Here is a 16,721-nt window from a genome sequence, read left to right on the forward strand (position 1 = left end):
TATCAAGGCCCATCCTAGGCTAGGCTGTATCTGAACTGCCTGGTGGCCTGCCAGGGGCATGCTACTGAGGTCTAGCTCTTATCAGAGCTGCCTGGTGGCAATCTCAGGCATCATAGTATTTTTTTTCTTTTTTTATTGGGTATTTATTTCATTTACATTTCCAATGCTATCCCAAAAGTCCCCTACACGCTCCCCCACCCACTCCCCCACCCACCCACTCCCATTTCTTGGCCCTGTCATTCCCCTGTACTGAGGCATATAAAGTTTGCATGACTAATGGGTCTCTCTTTCCACTGATGGCCCACTAGGCCATTTTCTGATTCATATGCAGCTAGAGACACAAGCTCCAGGGGGGTACTGGTTAGTTCATATTGTTGTTCCACCTATAGGATTGCAGATCCCCCCAGCTCCTTGGGTACTTTCTCTAGCTCCTCCATTGGGGGCTCTGTGATCCATCCAATAGCTGACTGTGAGCATCCACTTCTGTTTTTGCTAGGCCCGGACATAGTCTCAGAAGAGACAGCTATATCAGGGTCCTTTCAGCAAAATCTTGCTAGTGTATGCAGAGGTGTCAGCATTTGGAGGCTTATTATGGGATGGATCTCCTGGTATGGCAGTCTCTAGATGGTCCATCCTTTTGTCTCAGCTCCAAACTTTGTCTCTGTAACTCCTTCCATGGATGTTTTGTTCCCAATTCTAAGAAGGGGCGAAGTGTCCACACTTTGGTCTTCGTTCTTCTTGAGTTTCATGCATTTAGCAAAACTGCCTTTGAGTAACACAAAATGGTTTCTAAGTTTCACAAAATCAGTTTTAAGTTACGTTCCTAATGCGCACATCCCCTCTTGACAACAAGGATAGCATAATGCCCATCTCTATAAGAGAACGAACATAGGTAGTAGACAGGCAAATAGGACTATGCTAATTATAATGTCTTACTATGGAGAGCAAAGCAAAGTTATATTCTCATGAAAAACAGCCCTGGTCTTAGAAGATTTGGGATTAGAGCCAGCTAGACTTCTGAGTAGAAGAATGAGGAGTGGAGGGGGTGGGAGTCGGGGAGCAGGGGAAGCTTCCAGTAGCATTAGCTTTCAGGATGGGGCCAAGAAGAAGGAAGAAGGATCAGAGGCTCCTTAGCTCCTTAACTAACAAAGTAACAAAAAGAAATGGATTCGGATATATATATATATATATACGTATATATATATACACACATATATATGTGGTGTGTGTGTGTGTGTGTGTGTGTGTGTGTGTATTCCAGCAACAACTCAGAAGTAGAGAAAGGAGAAAGGAATCAATATGGAGACCTATGTTGAACAGATGAGGAGGGGTCACAGGAATAAGCTTTTGGTGTATGTGATTATCATAATAAAAGTACAATTAGGAAAGTATTCGAAATGAGCCTTATGTGCCAGGCGCTGCCCTGTGTAATCACCACAGTAAACACACCAAAGTAGGCTTATTTCCCACATAAATTTTGTGAAGAGTTCTCTATGCTTTTAATTATTTATTTTAATTCAATTTTTAAAATTTGTTTATTTAAATGACATTTCTATCACACTTTTCTCTCCTTCTGTCCTCCCAATCCCCCCCTTCCTTACTTCACCTCCGCCAATTGCTTCTTCCGTTTTCCAAAGACAGGAAACAGAGGCAGAGTCCCTGCACCAGTTGTTAGGAGGGCCACTTGAAGACAAAGCTGCACACCCATTACAGATATGTTGGATACCTAGGTCCTTTACATCTGTGCTCTTTAGTTGATGGTTCAGTCTGTGAGTGGGTATGGACCCAGGCTTGTCACTTCTGTCAGTTTTCTTGTGCTGTTCTTGAGCCATTTTTCTCCACATTCTCTTTAAGGTATGCTGTCACTTAAGTTCTTGAACTTTGCTGTTCAGAAGGGTGTGAGGTAGGATGTTAGAGTTGCTTTAATTTGCATTTCCCTGATGATTAAGGATGTTGAACATTTCTTTAACTGCTTTTCAGACATTCAAGATTCCTGTGTTGAGAATTCTCTCTTTAACGCTGTACTCCAGTTTTTAAGCGGATGATGTGATTTGTCAGTGTGCAATTTCTGGGTTCTCTATATATTTTTGATATTAGCCCTCAGATGTAGAGTTGAGGAGATCTTTTCCCAATATGTAGGCTGCCATTTTGTTCTATTGATTGCGCCTTTGCCTTTTAGAGGCTTTTCAGTTTTATGAGGTCCCATTTATTAATTGTTAATCTTTGTGCCTGAGTTGGTGTTCTGTACAGGAAGTTTTCTCAGGTTGTATGTTGAGATTTTTGATTCAGTTGAACTTGAGTTTTGTGAAGGGTGATAAATATGGATTTATTTGCATTCTTCTACATGCAGATATCCAGCCAGACTATCACCATTTGTTGAAGATGCTTCCCCCCCCCCCATTGTATAGTTTTGGCTTCCTTGACAAAAATGAAATAATCATGGGTATATGAGATTATTTCTGAGTCTTCTATTCAATTTTTTTCAACCTGTCGATTTTCACATCAATACCATGTAGTTTTTATTAATAGTCCTCCATAGTACAGCTTGAAATCAGGGACAGTGATACCTCTAGAAGTTCTTCTTTTGTTCAGGATTGTTTTAGCTTTCTTGGGTTATTTGTTTTTACATATGAAGTTAATTATTGTTCCTTCAAGATCTTTAAAGAATCATTTTGGGGTTTTGATGGGAATTGTGTTGAATCTGTTGATTGCTTGTGGTAAGATGAGCATTTTAACTATGTTAATCTTACTTATTCATGAGCATAAGGGATCTTCCCAACTTCTGATCTCTACTTCAATTTCTTCAAAGATTTAAAGTTCTTGTCATGCATGTTTTTACTTGCTTAAATAGAGTTACACCAGGTATTTTATATTATTTGTGGCTATTATAAAGGACGTTACTTGATTAATTTCATTCTCAGACAGTTTAATTTTAGTATAAAGGAGGACTATTTTTTTCTTTTTAGTTAGTTTTGTATCCAGCCATTTTGCTGAGGTCTTTATCAACTATAGGAGTTCACTAGTAGAAAATTTCAGGCCAGTTATGCATACGGTCATATACTCTGTAAGTAGTGATATTTTGATTTATTTCTTGACCATTTGTATCCCCTTGATCCCTCATTGTAATATTGCTCTTGCTAAAACTTCAAGTACTGTATTGAATAGATAGAGAATAGACAGCCTTGGTTTGTCCCCAATTTTAGTGGTATTTCTTTAAGCTTCTCTCCATTTAATTTGATGTTAGCTATTGGCTTGTGGTATATTGCCTCTATTGTATTTACATATGGGTCTTATATCCCTGATCTCTTTAAGACTTTTATCAAGAACAGGTGTTGAATTTTGTCAAAGGCTTTTTCAACATCTAATGAGATTATCTAATGAGATGATTTTGTTTTCCAGGCTGTTTATAGAGTAGATTATAATGATGGATTTTCATGAGTTGAACCATCATGGCATACCTGGGATAAATCTTATTTTATTATGGTGGATGATGTTTTTGATATGTTCTTGTATTCAGTTTGTGAGTATTTTATTGAGTATTTTTTGCATCCATGTTCATGTGGCGAATTGCTCTGAAATTCTCTTCCTTTATTGAGTCTTTTTGTAGTTTAGGTATCAGGGTGACTGTGGCCTCACAGAATGTTTGGCAGTGTTCCTTCTGTTTCTATTTTGTTGAATAGTTTAAGGAATGTTGGCATTAGATCTTCTTTGAAAGTCTGGTAAAATTCTGTGCTGCAACCATCTGGCCCTGGGCTTTTTTTGGTTGGGAGACTTTTAATGAATGCTTCTATTTCCTTATGGGTTATAGGCCTATATAAATTGTTACCTGATTTTGATTTAATTTTACATGGTATCTATCAAGAAAACCATACTTTTGTTTAGATTTTCCAATATGTGGAGTACAGGTTTTTGAAGTAAGACCTAATGATTCTACGGATATCCTTGGTACCTGTTATTATACCTCATTTTTTACTTCTGATATTGCTAATTTGGATATTCTTTCTCTGTCTTCTTCTTAGTTTAGCTAAGGATTTGTCTATTTTCTTGATTTACTCAAAGACCCAGTTCTTGGTTTCATTAATTCACTGTATTGTTAAATGTGGTGGTTTGAATATGCTTGGCCCAGGGAATGGCACTATTAGGAGGTGTGGCCTAGTTGGAGTAGGTGTAGCCTTGTTGGAGGAAATGTGTCCTTGTAGGTGTGGTCTTTGACACTCTTCCTAGCTGCATGGAAACCCATCTTCTCCTAGCTACTTTCAGAGCAAGAGGTAGAACTCTAATCTCCTCCCTCACCATGCCTGCCTAGATGCTGCCATGGTTCCCACCTTAATCTTTATAGACAGAACCTCTGAACCTATAAGCAAGTCCCAATTAAATGTTGTCCTTTATAAGAGTTGCCATTGTCATGGTGTGTCTTCACAGCAATGAAACCCTAAGACATTATTTTTATTTTAATGTATTGATTTCATCCCTGAGTTTAATTATTTCTGCCTCTTGGGTATGACTGCTTCTTTTTTGTTCTAGTACTTTTAGGTATTCTGCTAAGTTGCTCCAATAAGATCTGTCTAATTTCCAGCATTTTCAACAAATGGTGCTGGCTTAACTGGTAGTTATCATGTAGATGAATGAGAATTGATCCATTCTTATCTCCTTGAACAAAGCTCAAGTCTAAGTGGATCAAGGAACTCCACATAAAACCAGAGACTCTGAAACTTATAGAGAAGAAACTGGGGAAAACCTTGAAGAAATGGGCACAGGGGAAAAAATCCTGAACAGAACACCAATGGCTAGTGCTGTAAGACTGAGAATTGACAAATGGGACCTCATAAAATTGAAAAGCTTCTGTAAGGCAAAAGACACCGTCAATAAGACAAAAAGGCCACCAACAGATTGGGAAAGGATTTTTACTAATCCTAAATCTGATAGGGGACTAATTTCTAATACATACAAAGAACTCAAGAAGCTGGACTACAGAAAATCAAATAAACCCATTGAAAAATGGGGCACAGAGCTAAACAAAGAATTCTCAACTGAGGAATACCAAAGGGCTGAGAAGCACCTGAAAAAACATGTTCAACATCTTTAATCATCAGAAAAATGCAAATCAAAACAACCATGAGATTCCACCTCACACCAGTCAGAATGGCTAAGATCAAAAATTCAGGTGACAGCAGAAGCTGGTCAGGATGTGGAGAAAGAGAAACACTCCTCCATTGTTGGTGGGATTGCAAGCTGTACAACCACTCTGAAAATCAGTCTGGCGGTTCCTCAGAAAATTGGACATAGTACTACTGGAGGATCCCGCAATACCTTTCCTGGGCATATATCCAGGAGAGGTTCCTACTGGTAAGAAGGTCACATGCTCCACTATGTTCATAGCAGCCTTATTTATAATAACCAGAAGCTGGAAAGAACCCAGATGTCCCTCAACAGAGGAATGGATAGAGAAAATGTGGTACATTTACACAATGGAGTACTACTCAGCTATTAAAAAATGAATTTATGAAATTCTTAGGCAAATGGATGGATTTGGAGGTATCATCCTGAGTGAGGTAATCCAATCACAAAAGAACTCAAATGATATGCACTCACTGATAAGTGGATATGAGCCCAGAAACTTAGAATACCCAAGATACAATTTGCAAAACACATGAAACTCAAGAAAAAGGAAGACCACAGTGTGGATACTTTGTCTCTCCTTAGAATGGGGAACAAAATACCCATGTAAGGAGTTACAGAGACAAAGTTTGGAGCTGAGACAAAAGAAAGGACTATGCAGAGACTGCCCCATCCAGGGATCCATACCATAATCCACCACCAAACACAGACACTATTGCATATGCCAGCAAGATTTTGCTGGCATGACCCTGATATAGCTGTCTCTTGTGAGGCTATGCCAGTTCCTGGCAAATACAGAAGTGGATGCTCACAGTCATCTATTGGATGGAACACAGGACCCCCAATGGAAGAGATAGAGAAAGAACCCAAGGAGCTGAAGAAGTCTGTAACCCTATAGGAGGAACAACAATATGAATGAACCAGTACCTCCTGAGCTTGTGTCTCTAATTGCATATGTAGTAGAAGATGGCCTAATCAGCCATCATTGGGAGGAGAGGCCCTTGTTCTTGCAAAGATTATATGCCCCAATACAGGGGAATGCCAGAGCCAGGAATCTGGAGTGGGTGGGTTGGGGAGCAGTGCGGGGGAAGGGTATAGGGGACTTTAAGGATAGCATTTGAATTGTAAATGAAGAAAATATCTAATAAAATTGTTTTAAAAAAAGAAAGAAAGAAACTAAACAATTAAACAAACCAATCTAAAAGTTCTGTCTAATTTCTTTACAGAGGCACTTATTGCTATTAACTTTCATTTTTTTCATTAAATTATTTTATTTATTTACATTGCAAATGTTATTCCCCTTCCCAGTCCCCTCTCCCAGAGGTCTTCACCCCATCACCCTCCCCTTTGCCTCTTAGAGGGTACCATCACAACCCCTAACCCCATCATTTTAACACTGCTTTCAATGTGTTTCATAAGTTTGGGTAAATTATACCTTTATTTTCTTTGAATTCTAGAAAGTCTTTAATTTCTTTCTTTGTTTCTTCCCTGATCAAGTGATTATTATGTAGAGAGTTGTTCAGTTTCCATGAGTTTATAGGCTTTCTGTTGTTGTTAAAGTCTAATTTTAATCCATGGTGGCCTGGAAAGATACAAGGGGTTATTTCAATTCTCTTGTATCTGTTGTAACCAATCTATGATCAATTTTGGAGAAGGTTCCATGGGGTGCTAAAAAAACCATATATTCTTTTATGCTTGAGTGAAATCTTCTGTAGATAGCTGTTAGATGCATATGATTAATAATGCCTGTTAGTTTCATCATTCCTTTGTTTAGTTTCTGTCTTGATGACTGGTTCATTGGTGAGAATGGGGTGTTGAAGTCTAACAGTATTAATATGTGATTTAAGCTTAAGTAATGTTTCTTTTACAAATTGAGTAACCTTGCATTTGGGACATAGATATTCAGGGTTGAAACATCTTCTTGGTGAATTATTTCATGGGTATAAACTGTTCTTCCCCATCTTCTCTGATTAATTTGGTTTGAAAGTCTATTTTATTAAATATTAGAATGAATACTCCAGCTTACTTCTTGAATCCATTTGCTTGGAAAATGCTTTTCAAGTTCATTACTCTGAGATAATGTCTATCATTGTTGCTGAGCTGTGTTTCTTGTATGCTACAGAATGATAGATCCTGTTTTTAAATCCGTTCTCATAGCTTGTGTGTATTTATTGAAGAAATGAGTCAACTGATATTGAGTGATATTAATGGCCAATGATTGTTAATTCCTGTTATTTTAATGTTAGTGGTAGAATGTATGTGTGTGGGGGTCCGCTCTTCCCTTCTTTTGGATTTGTTAGTGTGGGATTATGTATTTCCTGTATTTTCTTAGGTTTAATTAGCATTCCTTGGATTGGGATTTTCCTTCTAGTGTCTTTTGTAGGACTGAGTTTGTGACGAGATTATGTTTACATTTGATTTTGTCTTGGATTATCCTGTTTTTTTTTTTCCAGCTATGGTGATTGAATTTTACTAGGTATAGTAGTCTGGCTGGCATCTGTGTTCTCTTAGAGACTGCAGGAATCTGCCAAGGCCTTTCTGGCTTTTAGAGTCTCTGTTAAAAAGTTGGGTGTAAATCTAATAGGTCTGCTTTTATGTGTTACTTGGCCTTTTTCCCTTACAGCTTTATTATTCTTCCTTTGTTCAGTAAATTTAGTGTTTTGGTTATTATGTGGCAGGATAATTTTCTTTTTTGGTCCAATATATTTCATGTTCTGTTAGCTTCTTGTATGTTTTTAATTAATTAATTAATTAATTAATTAATTAAGTTTATATCCCAACTGATGCCTCCTTTCTTGGTCTCCCTCTCCCACAATCCCTACCCCCTTCTTTCCTACCCTTCACTTCTGAGATGGTAATGTGCCCCTGGGTATCCCTGACCCTGACACATCAAGTCTCTGTGGGGCTAAGTGAATCCTCTCTCACTGAGGCCAGGCAACAGCTTTAGGGATAGCCCCTGTTGCAGTTGTTCAGGAGCCACATGAAGACCAAGCTACAGGTCTGTTACATATGTGTCGGGGGCCTTGGTACATACAGCTTGTATTTTCTGTTTGACTGGTGGTTCAGTTGTGAGAGTCTACAAGGATCCAGATTAGTTCACTCTGTCTTTCTGGGGAGTTGGTATCCCTTTTGAGGCCCTCAATCCTTCCCCCAACTCTTCCCTAAGAGTCACCAAGTTCCATGTTCTGTTTGGTTGTGTGTCTCTGCATCCCTTTGAGTCAGCAACTGGATAGAACCTCTCTGAGGACAGCCATGCTAAGCTCCCATTTTCCGGCATAGCAGAGTATCATTAATAGTGTTAGAGATTGGTGCTTGCCCATGGGATGGGTCTCAAGTTGGGCCAACTGGTTGGTTGGCCACTCCTTAAGTCTCTGCTCCATCTCCTGTGCCTGGACTTCTTGTAGGAGAGGATAAATTTTGAGTCAACATTTTTGTGGGTTGGTTGGTGTCCCTACTGCTCCACTGGAGTCCCTGCCTGGCTACAGGAGGTGGCCTCTTCAGGTCCCATATTCCCATTGCTTTAAGTCTCAGATAAGGTCATCCTCATTGATTCTTGGGAGCCTCCCCTACCCTAGGACTCTGGGAGGTCCTCCCAATACCTCACCCCCACAACTCCATGTATCTCTGCAGATGATTTCCATTCATTTTCATGGCCATCTGGCCATCTCTCCTGTCTCTCTCCATACCTGATCCTGAACACCCTCCCCCAATTCCCAAGGAATTACACCTGGGTCCTCTGAAAGAGCAGTCAGTGCTCTTATATGCTGAGCCATATCTCCAGTCCTTTCTTGTATGTTTATAGCCAAGGTAGGAGTCCTATCTGGTTTTCAAAGATGCTGGCAGTCCTCTGGGAATTCAGGCAAAGCTATGTGCTAGACAATGGACCCCAGGGGACTGCATGAAGCTTACCTCTGCTGGGCTTGCTCCAGAGGGACTCGGCAGGCTGAGTATTGGTGTAAAGCATCTAGTCTGGATGTTTGTGACACTAGCAGACTTTTTGGAAGGCATGTCATGTTAAGGCCCTGAAATGGAATGCAGGATAAAGGGTGCAGTTCACCACTGCTGGGTGTACCTGAGGAGACCTGGCAGGTGAATAGCGTGGGTCAGAGTCCTACCTGCTTATCCCAGATATTGGCTGGCAACCCTAGTTGTCTCTAGTGCCAGCAGTGCTCCAGAAATTCAGGCAAATCAGAGCAGTAGGCAGGATGCTGTCTTTATTTTTATCCAGTCCTTGATGTTTTACTATGAAGACTTTCCTCTTGTCACTCCATTGGAGAGTGTCTCATTGAAGCTAGAGACACTGAACTTAGAGTTGGTTGCTTATGCCTTCTGTCCTTGCTTTGTAAATCATGAGACATTACAGCACATACTATATCTGAGCACCTTCTATGTGACAAACACTGTCTGCACGAACATCACTTAGTTTTATCCTTGAACATACCTCCTTCACCAATGAGGAAAATGATGCCCCAAAGACACAGAGAGAATTTGAACCAAGAGCAGGTGATCATCACTGTGACCCTTCTCTCATCAGAAATAAAACACCTTAGGAATTGCACATTTCTTCCCAACTCTCCTCATAGTAAAAACATTAAGTATGTCTTTACTTGGAGAAAAGGTGAGAGCCATCCTGATTCTTATTTTGCCCAGAACACTTCATGAGTCTCTTTATTAGATTTCTTTTCTAATGCCAAAAGTTTGATGCCCCCCTTGTTTATTTCTCTTCCTGGAGATGACTTTGATACCAATATGTGATTTGATCCCATCAGCTGGACTCTCCAAAGTTCCTTGATTTGTGCTATGTCTGAAGCCCTAGGGATGTGCATCAAAGCAGACCCCTTGATTTTCACATGCCAAGAAGGAAAAATAAAATCAATCTCTATCCTTCAGGGACAGAGTGTTGGTGTTAAAAGTCATTCCACACCTCAACACTTACTTTTTGTCATTGATTTTCTTTAGGAAGGCCATTATTGTAGGACACCATTGTATATGGCATCTATGAGATAATATTACCTACAACAATAACAAGGCACTTATTATTACATACATGCATACCTTAATTTACCAGTATTTCCTGAGAATGAGAGATGATGCAAGCTCTTGGAAAGCATCAACAAGACAAGTTTTCAAAGAGCTTTCAATCTAGCAGGAAGAGACAGAAATAAATCAACCAATTGTAAACATAGTATAGGAATACATAAAACAGAATATTGCTCAGTTGTGAGGCTATTTGAAAGTAAAGCCTAAGACAGAAGGGGGGTTGGGAAAATTAAAAAATGAGGCTAGAAGGAAAACAGGGAGTGAGAGCACAGAGCATCTGTGGACCAATGGAAGGAACTTGGCCTGTATTTTGAGTGAAATAAGGGTTGAAAAGAAGAGAATCTTGTACCATCCGTTACATGAAAAGATTCAGTTTCAGATTAGATTGTTGAGGAACTGATGTAGAAGGAGAAGACAATCTATTTGTAGATTGTCAGAGAAATGTCTTATGTTAGATGTGGCAGTCACTATAGACAAGTCCTGGGTAGGTGCTTAGTATTTCCCAACAGATCTGATGGGAAACACATGGAGCAAATGGCTATAAACACAGCTTTGCAAAGAAGAGTTTTAGGAGGAAAAATTGGAGTTTTCTGCCTTCATTCATTCATTCATTCATTCATTTATCATTCAGTCACTCAACAACCAATAAGTATATAATGTGAATCACACATTCTTCACTCACTTTCCAAGAGATACAAAAGAAAATAGTGTGGATAAGTAGAGTGAGAATGTGGATGAGGAAATAGAGAGTCAAGAGTTGAAGCCATTTGCACTCATGCTGCTAGATATGACCGGCTTAATAATAGCCTGACACATATGACTTGAATACAATAACAAAATTAAAAAAATTAGAAAAGCATGATGGTTTGTTTATATGTTCTTCGATATCAGGTTAATTTAGAAAGCATCATTCTTACTCATTATATACTTTCTGTGAGATGCTATGAACACTTCTCTCATATATATATATATTTTGACAAGTTCATACATGAATGCAATGTATTTTGATAATATTCACTCTTGTTCTAGTTTCCTTCATTATGTTGTTGTGATAAACACAGTAACCAAAAGCAACTTAGGGAGTGGAGGGTCTACTTCGGCTCACAGATTGCACTCTATCATTAAGGGAAGTCAGGTCTTGAGCCAAATATAACCTGAAGGCTGAAACAGAGACCATGGAAGAATGCTGCTTTCTGGTTTGCGTCTAGGTTCTCTACATCAATTAGCAAACCAGAAAATTCCAGAAAGACTTGCCCTCAGGTCAATCTGGTGGTCTCAATTGATCTATTTATGTTTCCCTTTCTCACTGGGGCCAGCACAATCTCCACTATCCTCTCTCATCCCCTCCATTTCCTCTGTACCCCTTCTTCCCAACACCAAATTCCTTTCCTACCTTCATGCTGTTCCAGCTTTCTTGCATGAGGGCTGGTCCTCTGGGGGCTCTGCCAAATTCTGTCCATAGGAAGACCAAAGAGTTTTGTGTCCTGTAAAAAAGACCCATGAGAAAGAAAAATGAAGTGACAGTTGGAGAATAGGGAAGCATTGGTTAGCCTGTAATAGTTATACAGACCTGAAGCAGGGACTTGGAAATGGCAAACAGGAGCTGAGGGTTCTTGGCAGAGAATAACAGTTATAGATCCTGAGGGAAAGAAGCCCCCACTTTCTTAAGAGTGTGGAGATCAGGGTGGTATTTGATGTTACAGAGCAGAGGCTGAAAGAGAAAGTCTCAACTTCCCATAGTTAATGAAACGATCATGAGGGTCCTGGACACAGAGTTGTAGATTGACAAACAAGGACGTCAGGCAGGGAGAGAGACAGAGAGAGACAGAGAGAGAGAGAGAGAGAGAGAGAGAGAGAGACAGAGAGAGAGACATAGAGAGAGAGAGAGAGAAGCACAAAAATTACTGACCTTATTAAAACAGCCAAACAACTTCCATTAAAACCTCCCATCAAAGGGAGATGAGAGTCTGGGATGGAATTTTTATAGGCTTTAGAGTACCAGCTCCTTTCTCTTATTTCTTCTCCTTTCTGCTTGGCCTTACCTGGGCATTCTTTCTTGAATAGGTTATTTTTGCCTTGATGGCCATTTATTAGTAGTTACAATCTTCTGGTGTGTGTGTGTGTGTGTGTGTGTGTGTGTGTGTGTGTGTGTGTGTGTGTGTGTGTGTGTAGTGGCGGGAAAGATAGCAGTAAAAACAAATATCAGCCTTTCTTAAAAGAATGAGTTACTGTTTTCTAGATTATCCCAAGTTTCTTTTAATTTCCTTCATTACTTTCTCTGGGAGAATAACTTATTGAAGACGGAGAAGAAGATGACTCTGGCTAATTCTAACTGAAAGGGGGTGACATTTTAGAATGTTGATTAAAGAGAACTTTTAGGGTCCTTAGAGTTCATCCAGAGGGCTGAAATAAAAATCAGTTGGTTGTGTAAACCCAGGTTGTTGGAGAGCTATTCAATGACTGTGTTATGTGGGTCAGGAAAAATCTATAACCTACAAGGAATGAAACAATTAGAATAATGATAACCCCCAGTGAGAACCTGATCAACAAACAGTTGGAGAAGCTTTGCACTTATTAAAGGAAAAGAGACAACAATACCATGCAATAATCCTTTCAGGCATTGGTATAAGTACCAACTAGGATAATCATTACTACTTCCTTTGTCCATTGCAAGTTATACTCCATGGAGAAGGCCACTAGATTGACTTAAGAAAGCTCTCTTTCAGTAGACTCCAGCTTAGAAATCAACCACTATGTCTCTTTTATTATCACTACCTCATGGAAACATAAAGAAACAAGGGTACCATGACAGGAAACTTGATATGGTAGACCCGGAGACTTGGTGGGCACACACCTGAGACTTGGGTGACTCTTTGTTCCCTTTTAGATTCCTGGCCTGGAATATGTGCCAACCTCCACAAACAGGGAAATGTGACCTGTGGTCACAAAGGCCCAGAACAGAGTTCCTCATGTTAATGAGGTACCTAGAGACCCTGAGGGCTCAGACAATCAGCTTCCCTTCCCCTACATTTCTCCCTGCAAAAGGTATTTAATCTCAGATTCACACTGAGAGGTGAGGTATGCATCCATTTTCTGCCAGGAACAGTCAATAAACAGTTTAGAACTACAGGCAGGCTGTCTCTTTCCATCAAGATCCACCATGGGGAGCCATGAAGAAGGCATTTACTTACAGAGCTGCAGCTTAATTCTCCCATAGAAGGCCTCTCTGTGCTCTCAGCCACAACCACCACTGAGCTAAGGACAATCACTTCTGAGACAAGCTGGAAATTCTTTCCTTACTTCCCCTACCCCACCCCATCCCCTACTCCCTCAGATGCTGTCCCTAGCCTGAGAACCCCTGACTGCATTCTCAGCTCTTCTACTACTCCCAGAAGTTCCTAGTGGTGCCCAGGTGTCCAAGAGTCAGAGAAACCCACAGACCCAGGATGTAGCAGGTCAAGGGACCTCCAGCTTTCCCTCTTCTCAGAGCTTTCCCACCCCTGGAATGATGTCTATGTGAATATCTGAAGCTCCACACCCACCCAGGGCCAGTGTGGGATAAGTGCAGTCAAATTCTCCACGTTTCACCTCCCAAGCAGCTGTGCTTGGAGAGAGTGGAATACAGACCCACAGATACCATGAGAGGCAAATGTGACATTAAACTTTATCTACTTTGTCTTGGCATGCAGAAAGATAGACCATTGGCCGGTGAATATCTTATGTTCCATACAAATTAAGATGTCTAATAGATATTTTTGGTCCTGAATACAGCTTCTTTCCCAAATAGTGGTAGAGAAAGATTCCTAGAAAATCCATTTTCTTGCCCATTTCTCTAGCCATGAATTTTCCTTTCTTAATACAATCCAACCTTTTCCCTCTACCTGAAATAATAGACTGGGTTTAAGTTCTATCGCTCTATTCCAGACAGGAAGATCTTTTCTAACGAATGTTTCTATTCCGAATTGTCAGATTCTAATTTTTGAGCAACTTCTGGGTTTGTACTGATTCTACATCCTACTTCTTTTTTTTTTTTTTTTTTTATCATAAAGACTCTTCAACTCTCTTGGTCTGTTGTTTCTCTGAACCAAGTCTAGAATATTTACAGGATTGATGAAATGGATCTGTTGGATAATTGTGGCCTTCTGGTATAGTAAGGATACAAGTGATAGGTCTAGAAACTGCAAACACCTCATTGAAGGATAAATGTGGACTCTCAAATAAAGAGAGGTCTCTGTGCCACAGATGCTCCTAAATTCACCTGAGTTTCAAAGGAAGAGAAATCTTATGATCCCTTTGGGCCCACTTGTCCTTGCTCCATCTGGCCCATGAGATGGTAATAGTTTGTGGAGTGAGTGGGTCTGCCAGGTCACACTCAGAATTTGGGTTCATCAACGAGGGAATTGTGACATCACTATATCACAAGAGCAGGGCACACAATTCTCAGTACAACGTTCCCTTTAAAATTTACACTATGGTAAGGTTCCTACACTTGAATATTCCTGTATTGGTATTGGAGCATAAATCTGTTAATCATTTCTGGTCAAGGGCATTTGTCACATGGATGCTAATGCAGGCAGAGATCTGCCTGTTCTGTATCCCCTATCCCCTATTTTCTCCCCCTTCGCCCCTGCTCACCAATCCACCCACTCCTGCTACCTGGTCCTGGATTCCCCTATTCTGGAGCATAGACTTTTCACAGGACCAAGGGCCTCTCATCCCATTGATGACCTACAAAGCCATCCTCTGCTACAAATGCAGTTGGAGCCAAGAGTCACTCCATGTGTTCTCTTTTGATGGTGGTTTAGTCTCTGGGAGCCCTGGGGATACTGGTTGGTTCATATTGTTGTTCCTCCTATGGGGCTGCAAACCCCTTCAGCTCCTTGGGTCCTTTCTCTAGCTCCTCCATTGGGGACCCTGTGCTCCATCAAATGGTTGGCTGAGAGCATCCACCTCTGTATTTGTCAAGCACTGGTAGAGCCTCTCAGGGGACAGCTATATCAGGCTTCTGTCAGCAAGCACTTGGCGTCCACAATAGTGTCTAGGTCTGGTATATAGGATGGATCCCCCAGGGCAAACGTTTCTGGATGGACTTTCCTTCAGTCTCTGCTCCACCCTTCATCTTTGTAACTCTTTCCATGGGTATTTGCTTTCCACTTCTAAGAAGGATCCAAGTGCCCACACTTTAGTCTTCCTTCCTCTTGAGCTTCATGTAGTCTGTGAATAGTATCTTGGGCATTCCAAGCTTATGGGCTAATATCCATTTATCAGTGAGTAAATACCATGTATTTTCTTTTGTGATTGGGTTACCTCATTCAGGATGATATTTTCTAGTTCTATCCACTTGCCTAAGAATGTCATGAATTCATTAATTTAATAGCTGAGTAGTACTCCATTGTGTAAATGTACCACATTTTCTGTATCCACTCCTCTGCTGAGGGACATCAGGGTTCTTTACAGCTTCTGACTATTATAAATAAAGCTGTTATGAACATAGTGGAACATGCATCCTAATTACATGTTGGAACATCTTCTGGGTATATGCCCAGGAGTGGTATTGATGGAACCTCAGGTAGTACTATGTCCAATTTCCCGAGGAACTGCAAAACTGATTTCCAGAGCGCTTGTACCAGTTGCAATCCTACCAGCAGTGGAGGAGTGTTACTCTTACATATCCCTGCCAGAATCTGCTATCGCCTGAGTTTTTGAACTTAATCATTTTGACTGGTGTGAGGTAGAATCTCAGGGTTGTTTTGATTTGCATTTCCCCAATGACTAAGGATGTTAAACATTTCTTTAGGTGTTTCTCAGCCACTCAGTATTCCTCAGTTGAGAATTTTTTGTTTAGCACTGTACCCCATTTTTTAATATGGTTATTTGATTCTTTGGAGTATAACTTCTTGAGCTCTTTGTATATATTGGATATTAGCCCTCTATCATATTTAGGATTGCTAAAGATATTTCCCAATCTGTTGGTTGCCATTTTGTCCTATTGACAGTGTCCTTAGCTTTACAAAAGCTTTGAAATTTTCTGAGGTCCCATTTGCCAATTCTTGATCTTAGAGCATAAGCTATTGGTGTTCTGTTCAGGAAATATTCCCCTGTGCCCATGTGCTCGAGGCTCTTCCTCACTTTCTTTTCTATTAGTTTCAGTATTTCTGGTTTTATGTGGGGGTCTTTGATTCACTTGGACTTGAGCTTTGTACATGAGATAAGAATGGGTTGATTTGCTTTACTCTACATGTAATCCACCAGTTGAAACAGCACCATTTTTTGAAAATGCTGTCTTTTTTCGATTGGATGGTTTTAGTTCCTTTGTCAAAGATCAAGTGACCATAGGTGTGTGGGTTCATTTTTGGGTCTTCAATTCCATTCCATTCCATTGATCTGCCTGCCTGTCTCTGTACCATGCACTTTTTAATTGCAATTGCTCTGTAGTACAGCTTGAGGTCAGGGATGGTGATTCCACCAGAAGGTTTTTATTGGTGAGAATAGTTTCTGCTATCCTAGTTTTTTTGGTTAATCCAGATGAATTTGCAAATAGATCTTTTTAACTCTATGAAGAA

This window comes from Mus caroli, chromosome 18 (assembly GCF_900094665.2).
Source record: "Mus caroli chromosome 18, CAROLI_EIJ_v1.1, whole genome shotgun sequence".
NCBI classification, from domain to species: domain Eukaryota; kingdom Metazoa; phylum Chordata; class Mammalia; order Rodentia; family Muridae; genus Mus; species Mus caroli.